The 19,007-nt window shown below is 45.1% G+C and overlaps 1 long non-coding RNA gene across 2 annotated transcripts in view; it reads right to left on the bottom strand.

Moving 5' to 3' along the window:
* Positions 1-10,208: 10,208 nt before the first annotated feature.
* LOC140215556 (uncharacterized) overlaps positions 10,209-19,007 on the bottom strand; it is a 48,965-nt gene continuing 40,166 nt past the window's right edge. The window contains exons 3-4 of one of the 2 annotated variants that reach the window (XR_011892438.1): positions 13,237-13,387; positions 10,209-10,436 (exon numbers count right to left, since the gene is read on the bottom strand). This is a non-coding gene — a long non-coding RNA (uncharacterized lncRNA). The remainder of the gene's footprint in view (positions 10,437-13,236; positions 13,388-19,007) is intronic. The other variant, XR_011892439.1, reaches the window with a different exon arrangement.

Genomic DNA, 19,007 nt, shown 5'->3' on the forward strand with positions numbered 1-19,007 from the left:
CTGACCATGGAAATGGCGATTATTAACGTTATTTGCAAGCTTGTTCCTGCCTCTAACACTGAGACATGTCAGATGATTTCAACGGAAAATCCACCTCAGGCTGATATCATAGACCGATTTGTAATCTGCAAAGTAGTCTGACACGATGCTGGTTACTCTGCTTCTAGCGCGCAGACGACACGACAACGGGGATCTTTCGATGGAGTCGAGCGAGCGCGGTTAATGAGACCACAAGCGATTGTTTTCTTACGATTGCGCGGAAAATGATGTCTATCTCAAAGAAACAATGTGAAGTTGGCTAGAACCAATAGTAGCTCACATTGGCTTAAATAATAGACGATCCACCGAGAACAAAGGTTATACGAAAGTTACAAAATCGGCTGACTTCATATAACAGCGGCTAATGGCAAAGCAGCGTGAAAAGCATGGACAGGAAGCTGTCCACAGCCGCGAGCAAAAGTCTGGAGAACGCAGATGCAACGAACTTATTTTCTTATTTTCAGCCTATGCATACAACCTCAAATCAAGCCGTGCCGCCTATACGTGCACCTGCTCCGCAAATATTCAGACAATTCCACTTTGCATGGCAGTGCTGAAAGAAAAATAAGGTTACATTTCCTGTTATGTTTTGCTGGTGCTGTGGTTTCTAGACCATTCCTCCCAACCATGCACGCTATGGCACTTCAGGCACAATTCAGGCACCCTAATGCACACATACAAACTCCCTGACTAGAAATCCGTCGCAGTGGCTTAGCGGCTATGGTGTTGCGCTGCTAAGCACCAGGTTGCGAGATCAAATCTCGGCCGCAGCAGCCGCATTTCGATGGGGAAAAAATGCAAATACGCCCGTGTCCCGTACATTCGGGGCCCATTAAAAATTAATCAGGAGGCCCCTACTACGGCGCGCCCCACGATCAAATCCTGGTTTTGGAATGTAAAACCCTGTAATTCATTCACCCTGAGTAGAAGCTTCACTTTATTTCCATCATCACTGTCATCCTATTTTTATCTCCACTGCAGGACGAAAGCCACTCTCAGCGTTCTCCAATGACCCCTTTCTTGCCCTAGCTGATTCCAACTTGCACCTGCAAATTTTCTAATTTCATCATCCCACTTCCCTTCTTTTGGCACCCAGTCTATAACTCTAATGGTCCACCGGTTATACATCCTACGCATTACAAGGCCTGCCCAGCTGCATTTTTTTTCTCTCAATCTCAATTAGAATACCGGCTATACCCGTTCACTCTCTGATCCACACCGCTCTGTTCCTGTCTCTTAGCGTTACGCCTAGCATTTTTCATTCCATCGCTCTTTGCGCAGTCTTTAATATGTTCTTGAGCTTCTTTGTTTACTTCCAAGTTTCTGCCCCATATGTTAGCACCGGTAAAGTGCAATGGGTTTCAATTTTCACGGACAGTAGTGCAATAGCTAGCTTGCTAACCATAGCTAAGGGACAAAGCTGCATTAAGGAGGATTAGCAGTTATTTTTATTTCTTTTATTTATTATTACCCTCAGGGCCAAATGCATTAAAGACGGGAGTGAGTTACAGCGAAGGAGAAAAGGAAACAAATATAAGCACTCAGAACGTTTAAGTGCAAAGGCTGCTGATAATACAGTTTTAGCTCGGTTTTTTGCAACGCATTATAAATTGGCAGCAAACTAAGATAGTAAAGTGGTAAATACAAATGCACTTAGGGGACAGCCATACAGCAAGCAAAAAAAAATGCTTCCATTACACACTGTTAGCTAAAGCTGCTCGAGATCTTTGGTTATCGTAACTGAACAAGCCTTTACCAGGAAGATTGTTCCATTCCGTGGATGACCGACGGAAAAATGACTGCAAAAAAGTCTTAGTGTGGCATGATTCCACACCAACCTTATAACGGTGGTTTATGCGAGGCAATACGTATTGTGGCTGAAAAATGAGATCGTTGCGGAGTGTTGAGTGACGGTATAATTTATGACAAAGAATTAAACGTGCAATTTTAAGACGAGAAGAAAGTGGGGCAACTGCAAGGTTGGTTTTCATTGCAGACACACTTGCAGTTTTGTTTTAATTACGTAAGATGAAACGAACTGAATTATTTTGCACGAGTTCTAGTGAACTAATTAGTTTGTCAATGGAAGGATCCCAAACAGCGCATGCATATTCTAGTTTCGGACGTATAAGGGTAGTACAAAGTAGCATTTCTAGGGTTGAAAGGGAGGTTGAAAAGTTACTGCATAGGTAGCCAAGCATGTGGTTAGCATTGCGGATTACGTAGTCAGTATGAACACTTCAAGATCAATTAGCAGAGATGTGCACACCTAGCTTTTCGTAAAAGTGAATTAATTCCAAGGGAACATTATTTAGGTAATATGTAGGCATGCTGTTAGTTATTCGGGATACGTGCATCACTTTACATTTGCCAAGGTTTAGTTCCATTAGCCAATGTTCGCACAAGTCAGCTACACTAATTAGATCAGACTGAAGGTGGTTAGGATTTTCTGCATTAGTTATTTCATGAAAGATGACACAATCATCAGCAAATAAGTGAATGCTAGATGATAGTGAGGAAGGGAGGTAGTTACTATAAATGAGAAACAAAAGAGGCCCGAGCACTACAGCTTGTGGTACACCGGAAGTTACGCTTGGAAGTGGCACCGGCAGTGTCGACCTCTCGGCATGGTTGTCGGCATGGGGTGACGCAATTTCGGCAGTGCGCCATCATTCTGACATTTGTGACACTAGGTATGCTCACGCCACTGGTGTTGACCTCTGCACCGTTCTCGCTAAAAATTCTTGCTTCGAGGGCTGCATTGTTGCTTACGCCAAGAATCACGCTTACCGAGACGGAAACCAATCATTCGGTTGAAAGAAGGGATGCCAAGTAATTATCTGGGCCAACCGAGATCTTGGTCCTTTGTTGTGCAAACCTTGGACGTTGTGGCCGATAGTTGAGCCGTGTGTCTTCAGGACCGACAGTAAGCGCTCTACCTGGCTTACCCTGTCTTCCTGCCGCTGAAACTACCTCTCCAACAGACGTCACTGGTGTGGCACTAATCCCTCGGCATCTGAGCTCAGGGAACTGTTTCTCCTTCCATGCCGACTCAAAGCGTTAAGGCTTGGATATCTCAGAAACTGACAGGGACTACGCTTATGCTACAAGCGGCGCGGAATGTACCACTTTGTCCGTCAACGCTTACATTTCTTGCACGGAATGGCCAAAGCTGAAAGACTACGCCCCATCACACTGCCACTTTGCTGCAAACATTGCTACGGCAAACTGTACTGTTGCACAGCGACGGCGAACACTTGCCGACTTCGTCGTCTCGCGAATTACTCAGTGACGGCATCCTTTCTGCTTAAGAAACGCTGCATCGTCTACCACTCAATACTGTCCGCGGAAAAATGCGGTGGTGACCATTTTATTACATATTTTGTGAGATGCAGCCAAAATAGATCGCTTTTGATCATTGAATTAATTTTTTGATGCCAAGACTTGTTTGCTACCCTTCAGATATGGCGATATGACGACGACGACACGATGACAACACGACAACAAAGGGATGACTACGCTGGAATGACGGCAACGGTATTTTTTTTCTAGAACTCTAAAGGCCCGGAAGCTTTACATCTATAGACGAGCGGTATCTTTTTCAGTTTACATGCAGAATGTTTCAAACGTGGGCTTCTTGAAGTGTCAGTACGCTCTTAGCATGGAAGCGTTTAATAAAGGAACATATTTTCACAATTTTGTGTACCTTTATAGGTAAGCTGTAGAACAGGTAGAGGCACCCTCCTTCGGCTTAGAGGCTACCGTAGCCTTCGCGCGGCGTAACCATTCATACAGGCGTGCAGTATCGCACGTCTTCGCTCACGCGTCCTTCTGCGCATGCCCATGAATTTTGAACGTTGTCCCTTTGGCCTCAAGCCGAACTTCACCGTAATGAACTGGTGTAACTTAATGAGCATCTCTTTCAAAAAAATAAAATTTCAAAAACACAGCCGAATTTAAGCAATTTTGAGTTCGCAACGTGGAGAGGGCACTGTCGGCTGATACCATTCAGATTGACGGCACTTAGTTGCAACTTCTCTGCTGCGTTATAGCGGCGTTTGACCAAAATGCTGCTATAACGCAGCAAAGAAGTTACCCTGCTGCCCACTGAGTTACGTTAGAGCATTGCGGTGAAGTTTGACCGGTGGTCGAAAGGAGCAATTTCCAAATTTCTTTGGTATGCGCAGAAGGAGGTGGCTCGTGAAGACGTGCAAAACTGCATGCATATACAAGGAAGGTTCAGAGGCTTAAGGAAGGCTTAAGAGGCTATGCATATGGAGAATTCCTGCATATGGACAAGCGTCTAAAATGAAAGAAATTAAGGGTTTAATAGAAAGTGAGATATTGCTGCTGTCAAAGCTTCATAGCAGCAAAAGACATCATAATTTCGCTATAGTCATTAATGTAATTACTAACGAACATTTAGTAATTAGGTTCTTATTTATTGATTTAGGGGACAGTTCATTGCAGATTAAGGCAGCCACTACTCAAAGCATACCAATTTGCTATCAGCTGACAGAAACAGCTTTGTCAAAGTACTATGATTAGTTTATTTGCTTATAAAAACAATCTAATTCAAAATGATCACTTCACACATCTACAACACACAAAAAATATTCACAAGCAAAGATACATCTTGGCTTGCTCTGTTTGACTCTGCTAGCACGTTTTAATTCTTCATGGCCATTAAGCACTAGTAAAAAGGCCTCTGAGCACAGCTCTGCTTAGCGAAACAAATCCATACAGCAGCACCAGGAATGGTCCAAATGGATAAGAGTATTGAGGGTTCTGGTACAGTAGGTTAAAATACAAATGAATATTAGCTGTATACTATCATAAGACACGAAGATCCGATTCCTGCTGCGAGCACAATCATGTCTATTTCCTGTCAGTATGTCAGTTGCTAATTTTTGATCTCCTTGCTGGGAAGTGAAGCACCAAGGCAAGATAGAAATGCTACAATCTCTTAGTTACTTGTTAATGCCACAATGGAAGCAACAGCTTTTAACATGCAATCAGAGGCATAAATAAAACGCAGACAGATAAGAAATCTACCCCACTACGAATAATTAAACACGTAATATTTCAGTATGCTCTTCTGTTCACTAAATGTTGGCGACAATAAAAATTCAATAAAGAACGTTCATTATTGCCTAAGTCGGATCACACTCCTCTCCAGTACATAACACAGCACTCCAAGAAAGGGATAACTGAACAGTAAGAACACATAAAAGTTAATTGCTGCAATTAATTTTCTCTAAATGAAGATAGTTTACGATTTACTGGGTTCTCAGGTATTTTTGCTGTGAACGTTTCTTTCCTCTAAAGTGGATATAAATGCTGTTTAGCAGTTCATACTAGCATCCAACATCAGACATCTGTGTCTGGTCAGAAGCCTCCCCAATAGGCCTGGCCTGTCTGCAGTGAACGGTTTGAACACAAGGCCTTGACAAGGCGAGCGCTTCCCAGCTTATGCTGCCCACGTATCTTTCGAAGATCCCGGCTGGAAAGCTTGCAAAAGCAGGTGTGCCAATCCATTTTCTCTCTCCATAGTGGCACGATTCATGCTCGCTAAAAGAAAACACAAAAAAAATTCATATTTTATGGCGAAAAAACGATCTATTAGAACGTCACACATCATACTACCCGTGCTCAGTGGCGTAGCAACAGGGGGGGCCGGGGGGCCGGGGGGCCGGGGGCCCCGGGTGCAAGGGGCCAGTGGAGGGGGGGGTGTCATATACGTCCGAAGACACCCCTCTTTCCGCCGGCTACACGGGGGGGGGGGGGGTGACAGAAGACCTATGGGCCCCGGGTGCCAGACGACCTAGCTACGCCACTGCCCGTGCTGCACCAATGGGCACCTACTTTGCCCAATGGCTGGTATTCATGTCCCACTGAGTAAACTTTAAGCCATAGCGTATGGTTTCTTACTTGGTGTACTATCCTCAGCAGCCTCGTTTCGTTCGTTCTGAGGCCAGATCTAATGGAATCTATGATAGAGGTAAATATATATGGCGTACGAATTGTCGATTAACAACCGCATTCAGTTCCTTGATATTAATATATCTTATTCTTTGGATGAGCATGTATATGCTAGGCATATCATCCCAGATCTAAGAAAACCTTCTTGCCCTATGACAGCGCACATTAAAAATTGATTTAGAGGGGCATAGCGATCACATGCATTAAGGTACCACTGAGTAAGTCGGAACAGTACGAGTGTGAACGAAGTTTATTGGATCAGGCACCAGGTTTACAGGGCGCAGGTTTCCCTCGTTCTGTCGTCACTTCAATATGCGAAGCCATATTGCAGAAAGAAAAGAATAAGTTTGGAATCACCAAGCCAACAAAAGAACAAAGACAAGAGATCAATGCACATGGTGCCGTGCCTGCACAAGTTGTCGCACAATTTCAAGAAATGTTACTGTAGACATAATGTTAATTTACTTTTCGGCGCCCCGTGTAAGCTTTCCTCGGTATGTAATCGTATGAAAACACTCGAAAGGCCCAGAGCACCACCAATAATAAAACTCGTTTCACTGAGTGCACACGCAACGTCATCTATCAGATACTGCTGAACTGTGGTAAAACACATATAGAACAAACGGGGCAGTGTTTCAATGACAGAGCTCGTCAGCACTGCAGTAACGTAAAGAATGGATATGGAAGTGATTTAGCGGTACAGTGTAACAAGTGCCCATGCACTCCGATGTTTGAAAAGACAAAGTTCATAGAGAAAGGAAAAAGTAAGAAGGACAGGGAAATAATAGAGGTATATCACATTCGAAAGGAAAGTGATAAATGTGTAAGCGCACCCTCTCTTCCTTCGTTGGAAAAAGAAATAGATTTTTTGCACGAAAGATTATAATTTTGTTGATGTAGTTGTGACTGGTGTACGCGTGCCTATACTGGGAAAGATATAAAATGGCTGGTGAACTTTAAATAAACTTACACTTCGTAGTCAGCGCTTGTCTGTGGTATTTGTTTCTTCGTGTTCTTGTTTTATTCGCGCTGTACAACCTCAGTACCAATTAGAGCTTTCATAACAATCAACAGAGTGACTGATCGAGATATGAACATTCCGCTTTGTGACGTAATAGTTCTGCGGAAACCCGGAAGTGGAGAGAAGTAATTAATAAAGGAAAAATCAGACATCCACCCGTTCGTAGCAATTGCTACAAAGGATTGCTACAAATTCGTCCCGGACTAAGACGAATTTTTTTTTCAACTGTGAGGCATTTCTGTCGAGGAGCCCGCGTGGGTTTCCTTTGTAGCAATTGCTACGAACGGGTGTATGTCTGATTTTCTCTTTATTAATTCCGTTTTGTGAGTAGCTTTAGAAAAAATTGATCATCAATTGTCGTAGAAGTACTACACATACACGCATACCAGCAAATACATTATTGAACAAGGAGTGTTGCTTACCTACACTCGGGGACAACTTTCTGTGCCAGAGAAGCGACAGTTACGTAACCGAAGCCCACATTTATTTTCTCCCGACTGGAAGGTACGTAGCGTAAATCAAACCGCACCACTTAATATTTTATTTTTTTGTTGAAGGTTCATTTCATAACAAGTAAAAAGCTTGCTTAGGAAAATGATTTCCGTTCCTTGCTGCAACTAGATTTCTGGATTTTTGGTATCCATATCTAGTGTTCCTAGTCCTCTAAACCATATACTTTGCAAGAATAATTAATAGAGGGAACTCTGGCGTTGCGATTGCTCAACCATCATAGGAATGATGGGTAGTACATGGACTTGTCTGACCTTCGTGCTTGTGGCTTACAACTTTCTTGTGGCTTACTTTACTACGCTTCATCTGCATTCATTGTCGTAAATTCCAGAGCAATCAATACTTTTCTAAGACTTTGCGAACACACACAATGGCTACTAATTGCAGCGGTTCAGCCTTTCGAGGTGGACAAGTGGAAACGTGCCAAGTGTCTCAACGTGGTGGCTTGCCCGTGTGAAATTCGTATGGGCCTTCTATGCCGCTTGTCAGTGCATTCGTTCGTGGCGCAATGCTTTCAATGTCGCGCTTCTGTGCTAGAGGTCTTTTGTTCAAATCCCTCCATCGGGCAATTTTAATATAAATACTTATTACAGACTAATTTCTTGCAAAGCCGTTCGAAGCCAGCAGGACAAAGGCAAATCTATGCATTTGCGATAATTCTCATGGTGGCACAACCACTCCCATTGCAGCTCCCGTAGACACCAGCGCCAGAGTTCCATCTGGTAATTATCGCGACGCTGTAAACCGGCGACACAAGAGGATAACCAACACCAGAGTAGAAGCTCTGCACGTGCGAGCGCGTGCGCGTAGCTTTGGCTGCACTAGCACAGAAAGTTGTTGTCGGGTACAGGTCGCATTTATTGCTGTTTTCGGTATTTCTGACGATAATCGCAACACAACCGATGCTCGCCACTCTCAGGCAGGCGAAGTACTTGCACCGCTGGCCATCGGCAATGCCGCTCGCTGCAGAGGCCGCACACCAAGCTAGAGCACTGCACGGGCCCGATCTCAAAAGTGGCCCGTACCCAGCGCGAGCCTGGAAGATTGAGATCCGGCTCCTGACCCGGCGGGGTTCGATTCGACCGACTAGCCTTTGCGCCCATACGAAGCTAGGTAGAGTTTTCGCTTATCGTGAAGATACTGTCATGAAAGCGTTCTTTTGCCCTGTGTCCCCTATTTCTCGCTATAGTCTGCAAGTGTGAAAGAAAAAATTTGGAGGACGCTTAAGCTTCGCCTTCAAGAGTGGAACGCGATAGCGTTATCGCACCCCGTTCGCACCGCCTACTCAAACGCGCTACGCCAGCCAAACGTCGCGATCGGCACAGATAGCCGGGCCCCGACGCGCCATGAAGGCGGACGCGATCATGGGGCGAGTGGCGCCCCACGTGTTGGGGCAGCGCCGTACATTGCGAGGAGGGGGTCTTCTGTGTTTGCCGCAAGATGGCTCTGCGTGTGCGCAGAACGCAGAAGAAATGTAGCGGAAACGTACTTCGCTACTTGTGAAACTGCGACTTCTGTAAGTTACATGGTCATAATTACCGATATATACCGCAGTATAACTTTCTACGGCACGTTTCTAAGGCAACACCGCATTCACTGGAGGCGATTTTGTCCCGTTTTTAAAGAGCGAACTCGTCATTGAGTGGTAGCGTCTCCGTTTCACACTCCGGAGACCCTGGTTCGATTCCCACCAGCCCATCTTGCAATATGTTTTTTATTTATGAAGTGCCTTCTGGTATTTATTGCTCACGGCCAACGCCGCCGACACCGACGCCAACGACACCGGCTTTTCTGCGACACGAGCTCCTTACGCTGTCGCGTTGAAACAGTTCGTTTCATTACGACCGAACACGCAGATTCGTGCATTTGATATGAAAACATTCATATACAATAGACACAGAGGAAAATATGGAGGGACAAGGCTGGCAACTGCGACCGAGAGTGGCACAACTCCTCCTTATTCTTTATGGAAGAGGTTATAGGGGGAAAAAGTCGATGATTATTTGTAAGAGGCAGGTATCACTGCGTTAAATTTACGCTAAACTTGCTGCTAAAAAAAAAGATAGAAAAAGAAAGCACGTTCTTGATCGCGCTGCTCATGCTTTAAAGTGCGATACGAACGGCGGTACTACGCTTTCTAAATACTAGTGTGGCAATGTGCCATAGCGAAGGCATAGGTGAACACTCCGGTACACACCGCCAGCCATTTCAACTTACTTTTGAATCTCATATAATCATTGCCATGTACAATGATGGAAATCGAGTCAATAAATGTGGCGCGAAGAAACATTTAATTACGCCGGTCTACTGGCTTTCAGGAGTACCATAATACACGGCCACTACAAACCTTTCCATCAAATAGGAATTGGTGATCCGGGAGAATTACACTCATGTGCAATCATATCGCTGAGTAGACCATAAATATGATCGCTTGGCGCAAGCAAGGAACGACGGAAGGGAACAAGGGGAGCGCCAACTTTCAACTGTTTATTCTACATTGTATAACGTCCAATATATACACGAAAGCGAAGGCGCAACATACAGAAAAGCTTCAACAGCGCAACACCTTAATTACAGCCGGCTATCAAAAAACCTTCTTTCTGCATGCAAAAGTAAAACTGATATGTCACTAATACATCAGTTTTCACAGGGAACGTGCCATATTTATTGTTCTATTCGACTTCATTACAATGTTGTCACTCGTTCAGTGTGCAAAGTAGGCATCCTTGCGTCACAGTAGAAGTAAATTTGGATGCTGTCTACCTTGTTGCATCGCGTAGAGTGTTAAGCACAGTGCATGCACAGCATAGACGACGTAGTTGTTTTTTTCTTCGTCATATTGGGTTATAATATGCTTGCTTGTTCGCGTAATTTTGCAGGGAACCTAGAAAAAACACATACAAGAAGGTTATGAACCCGAAGGTTCGGCCACTTAGCATGTGACAATAACATTGAAAAGAAAAATGCACTGATAGAACAAAATTCTCTGCGTTCTGTTTTCTTTTTGACATCCCTCTTACAAATGTTGCAAAATTTTGCTGCATACGCGTAGACCTAAAGTATTTATTTAAAGACAATGGAGACTCCAAAGCCTAAATTTAACTAGTTGGACTAATTGAACGTGCGATAAATTATCGCAGAATAGTCAACTTGCTCGAACAAATAGGGAAGAAAAATAATGGAAAGCAGTAGCGTGTTCCACTATACCTTAAACACAAAGTAATTTGTGGCTGAATATTCCGGAATTTATTCGCTACCACTTCGTTTCAATACGCTAAGAACCTGTGTAAATTTTATTTAATTTTTGTTTTTCCAATAAAATCATCACGCACAAGGTAATACAAAGCCGCACATCATTGAATCCTGCTTAAAACCTACTTATTTTTGTGTAGCAACAAAAATAACAACATAGAAACAAGCGATTCTTTCTTTAGGCACGTCTTCTGCTCTTGAAGAATATAAGGAGCTGTACTGAAAATCTTTTCATTAATTGCTACCATGGCTGCTATACGAAATTTATTTTGGGCAAATGAAATCAGTCTAGGGGACTTTTCTGCAGCGAGCATCCCACTATTGAAATAGTTTCCGATTTCTTCAACGTCACTGTAATGCCAATAGCTATCTATTTTTTCGTGATTTTGATCCGACTCTGTGATGACTCGACGCTCTTGAAATTTGCCCTTCGCCGCCACTGCCAACCACCCTTTCCCTCGTTGACAAGAGGGGCAGCTGTACCTCCATGCAAACGTCGGGTCTTCCATCTCTCGCGTGAGCACAATCACCTCTAGGCTTCAATAATGTAGGAATAATGCTGACCACAGGTTTTCAGTGTCTGCCAGCACCCACCTTAGGATGACTTAGTCAGGAAGGGGGAGGGGGGGGGGTTGCTTTCCGCGGAGGTAGCTTTTCGCGCCGCCTTCAGCAAATTAGCGCCTCGCCTTTGAACGCGCGCGCGCCATTCCACCGGACGCAGTCGCGATGCCTGCTGGCCTCCGGGCCGCTGCTTACGCTGCGCAGCAGCACCAACCACGCGTGCTTGCCACCGCTGCCATTGCTTCGCCCTTCGAGCGAAACTGTCATTGATTAATTGATACATTCTGCGGTCGTACTTGCGAAAACCTCGGCATGATTATGACACGCGTCGTAGTGGGGGACTCCGGATTCATTTTGACTACCTGATTTTCTCTAACGTGCACCCAATGCACGTTGCGCGGGTGTTTACCCACTTGGCCCAAAATGGGGGCTCCCGCGCTTAGCAGCGCAGCACCAAACCACGACGCCACCGCGGCGGGTGTAATTGATAAAAGACTATGCACATTTATGGACTTTCATTTGCGAATATGTAACAAAGCTGTCACTTCTTCTTAGTGTACACGTTCCACTTTCGTGTTATGACCGATTCCTCTGAAAGGGGGACCAACCAAATTTTTATTGCTAACTGTGTGACGCCTCACAAGCGACCCACACACAGAACACGGTTGGGACGCGCACACCGTCACGTTGCAAAGCGTAAAAAAAATCGCGCAGAAACACCTCTGGCATTTGTCCTAGTATACGTAACCATTGTGCCACTTGCTAAATTTCACGCAGCCCGGTGTCATTATCTATGTTATGAAACTTGATCCGAGCAGTATAACACCTTATCGGTCGTTATCAACCTTATCGAACTAGATCCCATCGTTATCGACCCTTATCGGTTGTTGTCAACCTTATTGGACTCGATGCGATACTTATCGACTTCATCGCACTTCATCCGACTTTTAAAAGCCCTTTTTGGAGCTCATTAACCTCATCAAAATTGCTCTGACCATTATAAGCCCTTACCACCCTTTGGTACGTTATCATTACGCGTCGAACCATTATCAACCGTGCCAAGACCCGTATAACCCCTCGTCGCTCCTTATCACCTTTATAAACTCATTGACTACTTATCTGTATGTGTTGTGCGACGTGAAGCGCATGAGCCCTCATAGATCGGTGGCATTTCGGTCGCCGAAGCAACGGAAGGCGCATCCCGCGACCACCGAAATTAGTTTGGGATCTGGCGTGTTTGGCATTAAATTTTCCCAAAATTGCAATTTTCATCCTCGTCTTTCATCCCCTCCTGGCTGGCCTCCACCTGGCAGCTGACCTCCTTGCCGAGCACCCACCGCAGGTCCCCGTGGCCATCTTCTCAGACTCCCGCATGGCTCTCCCGGGACTATTCTCGAACCCGATCGAGCAGGAGTCACTCTCACCCTGCTGCATGGCTAACTCTCTGCAATCCAGAGGAGTGGCACCCCCCTCTCACTCCACTGGCTGCCCTCACATTAGGAATAGCCGGAAATGAAGATGCAGCAGCCAGAGCAGCCCACCATGCTCCGGCTGCTGTAACCACCGTGGTAGCCGCGTCCGACTATACGCGGCACCGGCTGCTCAAAATGCTGACCGCAGCCCACCCGGACGCGCGAGTGGCTAGCGGAAAGCCATTTCGTCCACTACCCGAGAAGGGACTCACGAGAGGAGAGCAGGTACTCCTACTGCGCCTCATCACAGGCAGCGTATGGCCTACTGCCCGGAAATTCAGCGTAAGGAGCATCGCATCACCTGCCGGTAGGAGATGCGGCTCCCCGAAAACCCTGGAACACATCCTGTGCCACTGTGCAGGGCTAGCTTTGCAACGACAGATGACGACAGCCACATACCACTGCCTCGGCCTTCCAGTCAACACCCTTGAAGATCTCTTCCCCCGCCTATCCCCAGTCGCAGCACTGCAAGCCTTCCTCGAGTTTGCTGCTGCGGCCGGGCTTGCCGCGTTGAAGCCGATGCTCTCGGCCACCTACTCATTGTGGTGTCCTGTCATGGCATGAGAAAGAAAGACGTACACCGACCATGTTAAATTTATTCAAAGACAAGACGCTTCGGCTTCCATACGGAAGCCTTGTTCACAATCACATGTTGCTGCAGCTGAGCCTTCCCCAACTTCTTTCCCCTCGTTACCTCTCTTTTCTCTCCCTCTCTGCCCCTTCCCCAGATGCTGAGCCATGCTCCCTCACGGGTAGCAGAAAATAGCATCATCTCTCCTTCTTCCGAATCACTATATATCTTCCACTGCGCGCCACATTCGCTTTCATCCTTCACTGTGATCGTTCGCTCGGTTACGACAAAGAACGCCGACGCTCACCGCAGGAACGGGCGCCTAAAGAGCTGGGCTGTAAAAAAAGCAGGTAAGGGATTGATACGACAGGATCTGATTCAAGCATAGGCAGCGGTGCAAGGTAGATAGAGAATTTTTGAAGTGAAAAAAAAAAAGATTAAGGGGACGTATACAAAAATGTTATAATGAAAAGCACGTTAGCATACGTTGTTAACTCAAGCAGGCTAGGTGAGTGGGTATTTGTCACCGCCCCGTCTCAGAGGGGATGCCAATCAATCATCATCATCCTGAATTGGAGGGGCCCAGTCAATACCTTCGCATTTCGATAGCAAAAATTATCAACAACAACAACAAAAAAAAAAAAAAAACGAAATGTCAAACTAGAAGTAAGACGCAGAAAAAAGATACGGGTACATTTGCGCCTAAAGGGGGGAGGGGGAGTTACACACAACTGATTAAGGGGTAAAGGCCCAGCGCGGGGTGTGTTCGCACATCTGTTTCAATATACTAATCTGCGATCGCGAGGAGATGGTTGATTCAGCATTGCGGTGTGACATGCGTATTTTCTATAAACTATGCATTTCAACTGTATAAAAAAGAACGAAAAACAAAAAAGAAAAGGAAGCATTAAAATGTCCATCATCTTCCCAGGCCGAAATCAAATAACATGTTCCATACGGATACAAAAGAATGTCTATGTTTAAAGGCATATGTAAGGCTTTTGATTTAGCTCGTGATTAGACTCTCTCAACACGTACACATGACATGCGCAATTTAAGTGTACTGAGAAAGACGAGGTGAAGCAGATGGACACTTTTACAGCCCCAACGTTCAAATTGTTAACCCCCTTGTTTTTTATACACCTAATTTAATCACCCGATTCATGGACAATCTCCTGCTGTGGGTATACTGTAAGTAGCACTTAGGAGAACAACAAGAACAACAAGAGGAAGCGAAGCGCATTCTGTCGTGAGCTTGCCGCATTCGAGCGTTCCTCGGACTCGTCTGTGGCTCCTGTTACTTGGCCAGGTTTTGGGTGGCATTGGGCTTTTCTAGGCTTATTGGTTGATGTCCTAATTATTCTTGCGTCAGCTTCATCCTAGGCTGATGTCCAAAAACTCGCCCGGGAGGGGTTTTTCCCCTTAAACAGCATCTACTATGACAGACAAATTACCTCTGAATTTGTTTACCCGCAGTGGCGTGAGCAGCATGGTGGCTCTGGTTCCTTCCAACGGAGGCTCTATACGGCTGACCAAACCCCAGGCTATCCAGAAATCTCTACCTCTGCATATCAGACCATCCCAGAAGTGAGACAGTTGCTTAAGGGTTCATCATTCTCGTCACTGCCAGTGAGTGCCTTCATCCCTGCTCACCTCGCCTGCACTAAGGGAATAGTCAGAGGTGTCGATGCTGATCTATCTCCATCAGAAACACTAGAGATTGTCTGGGACTGTAGTAATTGCTGTTTATCGCTGCAATTGAGTGGTAGACAATAAGAGGGTCCCAACAGAATATATGATTGCAACATTCGCAGGAACCTCCTGTCCATCAGAACTAAAGGTGTGGCCCCTTGTGTTCAGAGTTGAAGCTCTGGCATCGCGTCTGCTACAATCTCGTAATTGCTGGCGATACGGCCATAGTAGTGCAGGGTGCAAGTCAAGTCATCGTTGTTGCAAATGTGGGTGAGAGCACAATCAAAGTGATTGTAGTGCCCAGGATGAGCGATGCTGCCTCTGTGGTGGAAGTCATCCAGCCAATTATTCTAACTGCCTTGTTAAGGCTGAAGAATTGCAGGTGGTAGAAATAATTGACACACGACGTTGTTCTAGGAAGGAGGTGATAAGCATTGTGAAAAAAAGGGCACTTGGTTATGGTGGGTGCTACTGGGAGATAAACTCTTACCTCGGACGTATCGCTAACAGCAACTGTAGAGGCCGCTGTAGAAAGGGCAGTTATACAAAATCTATGGAACGGCTGGCAATGAGCCTCGGCAATGTATATCGCAGGCCATCTCAAGTCACTTATCTAATTTGATGCAAGCTACCTGTCTAAATCCTGCAACGACGCAACCAGTTGATCCCAAGCCACAAACTAGTGATAGAAGCTGAGGTACCCATTCTTCTATTGATGGTATCGAACCTTCGGCTTCCTCTTCCGTGGGGCCTGGTACTGGTAATCTGGTTAACACAGATTTGGAAATGGCAGATGTGGAATAAAACGCTCGAGTGTATAAAATACCAATGCCATCACTCTATGATTCCTCCTCCGCTCCTCACTCAAAAGCTAAGAGAAGTCAGCCCAGTGCTGCAGCAAAAGAAAGCATTCTACAGAAGCCAGTTTCGGCTGCGGCACTTTCTAAACCATAGGGCCGCTGAAAGTGCTTCAGTTGAACTGTCGCTCTTCATACTCTGCTTGTGTAGATTTACCTTGTCTAACTGCACAATTTAACCGTGATTTAATTCCTTTACAAAAAGCTTCGTTAAATTCCACAGAACATTTTCAAATAAAATTTTACAAACCGTTTTGTCTAGACCGTCCTACTAGGGGTGGCGGAATAATTAAATTTATTTCGTCTCAAATCTGCCATTAGGCCAAAATTTCATTTCAACCTTCTATTCTTGAGTGCGAAATCATAGCGATACAGCTTAATCTCCCTGGATGTTGCCCCTTTACCAATATAACTGCATATTTTCCTTTTGTCGTACAGGACACACGCACACTGGGTAGGGTTCTTAGTTCTTGTGGACGGGACATCCTACTGTCAGGTGACTTCAATTCTCACCTCATATCATCGGGATTAAGAACAGATTTGTGAGATTATGGAACAACTCATTGGATAATGGGCTAACGTGTGTAAAGTCAGGATCTATTATGTTCATGCGGGGTAGATCTTACTTCCAGTAGTTTTTGAAGTAGCAGGCCCTGTAACGCTTATGAATGATTAGGTGCGAATTTTCATCAATTACAATATTTAAAAAATATGCTTACGAAATGCTCTTTGATGTCTGTCTGATGCGTGCACTGAGCAAAAAACCATGATTATCTGTTCCGCTTTAAAAAGTTCTCCCAAGAAGTCTCAATTTGAGATTCGTCTCAATAACAGAAATTCATACAGCCCTTGGTGAAATTAAGAATGCGCTCGTGATTACAGAAACCGAAAAGCCGCTTGGAAAAAGTTGCTACATTACCACAGTCCTAAAAATTGGAGCGATTATAAATTGTTTCGAACGGTCTTTAAACATACAGATTCAAAAGCCAAAAAGCCAAAGAAGAAAAGAATACGACTGCAAGCATAGGCGGAGAGTTGTCATTTTTCCGGGGGGGGGTGGGGCGCTCCATGGGGCCCGACCAGCTTTCTGAACCCCATATATATGTATATTTCTTGCACTTGAAGAAACTTCATGTGACCTCGGAGAATTGATCCCTGAATTTACGGCGTTATATGAGTATATACAAGACCTCATAGTAGGAGACAGTTCAATTTCACAGCCTGATTCCTCTCGGTGGTGCAAACTTCCTTCGAGTAATTGTCGCATACTTGGCTATCACTAATACTGCTTCGCCTTTCCGGCGAAAATGCAGCCTGTCTCTCTCTCTCGCTCTTGGTGAGTCCGAGTATAAGCGCTGCTGCGCATGACTGCTGTTGATTCTGATTTCGGGTGAATCCGGCTGGGCCTCATTTCGTTTACTGAGGGAATTATACATTTCTCCCCAACTACCATGCACCAAGACTTAAAAAAAAAAGAGCAGTTGCATTACTCGAAGAAAACCTAGTGCATATTGTTTCCAGTACAATGGAGTAGCCGCCAGTAATTCTTGCTTTACTGAGATTTAATTCGGTAATTGCAATTAATTATCTAACTTGAGAAGTATTGTCCCAATTTTCAAAGTGTCAGTGAGGCATTTGTAGGCACCCCGAAATGACATCTAACTGCGGCGTTTTCAGCGACGTACTAATTGCGCACAATTTTTTCCGACTGGCAAAGAAACCTCACGAAGTATGAAAAACGACAGGTGAGTTCGCTCCCACCCACATCATAAAGCCGAGCCCTCAAATAAGCTGATTGAAAGCAACTGCAGCGCCTGTCACAAACCCGAAGAGACAACGCATGACCTTGATAATGGTACGGAAGGAACACCAACAGCAGGTTTCACGGCTTCGCAGTTATTCCTTTCTCTCATTTCTACGCCACACTTATTACCTGTCTCTCAAGGTCGACTGTTGACATCGATAACAAGAGCCCCTTGATAACGCGGCCGAAGCGCCGCTCTGACCCCGCACGAAATGAGAAAAGCAATGTAATAGGCATAGAATGTTTCAAAATACCGGCTTTGCTAGCACCACATCGAAAGAGCGTGCGCGAAGCTATATTTCGCGCCAGAAACTTGCTTCGGACCAAAGCCAAATTAAAGCGACAGTCTTATTTTTCATGAAATCTATACGTGCTGCAAAATCAGGCTCGTGTCAAAAAATAAAAGCGAAATAAACCGACCGGGAAACGACCAACGTGTAGAGAAAAGGCAAAACCAATGCTTTCAAGAAAATGAATATACCACTTCCAAATGAGCCGAATTGGCAATGGGGATGTCTGCACAGAAAAGAAAAATACATCAGATTTCAGTGTGCCCTTATTATCTATGAATGCGTAAGCCCCATTGAACACCAGCTGCTGCCTAGAGGACGTGTTCGAATAGGTCTCCTTTTGCAGCTAGGGCGTTGAGTCCGCTTTATCACATCTTCAGTGGCTTTTCTGATCACCAACGCCGGAATTCTACGGCAGACATCCGTTATCCTTGCCTTGAACTAATCTGACATGCGATTGGGACGAAACAAAACGCACCTTTATACCTTCGCACTGACGGTTTCAATTCGCTTTTGTGGTTACAAGTTTTTTGGCAACAAGAAGAAAAAAGCGTCCCTGCACTTTATCTACACTAAGACAGCAGCTATCACAGCTTGTTTCCAACTAACACCAAACGCGACGTGTTGCTTCGGCCGGGGCGCGGCAGATAAGCTCGATCACGATGTTTTTCTTTATTTCTTTTATTTCGACCTGGATAACTCAGAGGGAGCCTGTTCAAGGGCGCTGCTTAATGATCTGGGTGGGAGCGCAATCATGTGGTATTCTCCATATTTCGCGGGGTGTATAAACCGGAGAAAAAAAGTTGTGCGCAATTAGTACGTCGCTGAAAATACCGCACTTAGATGTGCCTTGGCTGTGCCTTCAAATGCCTCATTGACACTTTGATAATTAGGATAGTACGTCTCGAGTTACATAATTCATTACCGAATTAATCAATTACCTATACAAATACCAG

This window comes from Dermacentor andersoni, chromosome 1 (genome assembly GCF_023375885.2).
Source record: "Dermacentor andersoni chromosome 1, qqDerAnde1_hic_scaffold, whole genome shotgun sequence".
Taxonomy (NCBI): domain Eukaryota; kingdom Metazoa; phylum Arthropoda; class Arachnida; order Ixodida; family Ixodidae; genus Dermacentor; species Dermacentor andersoni.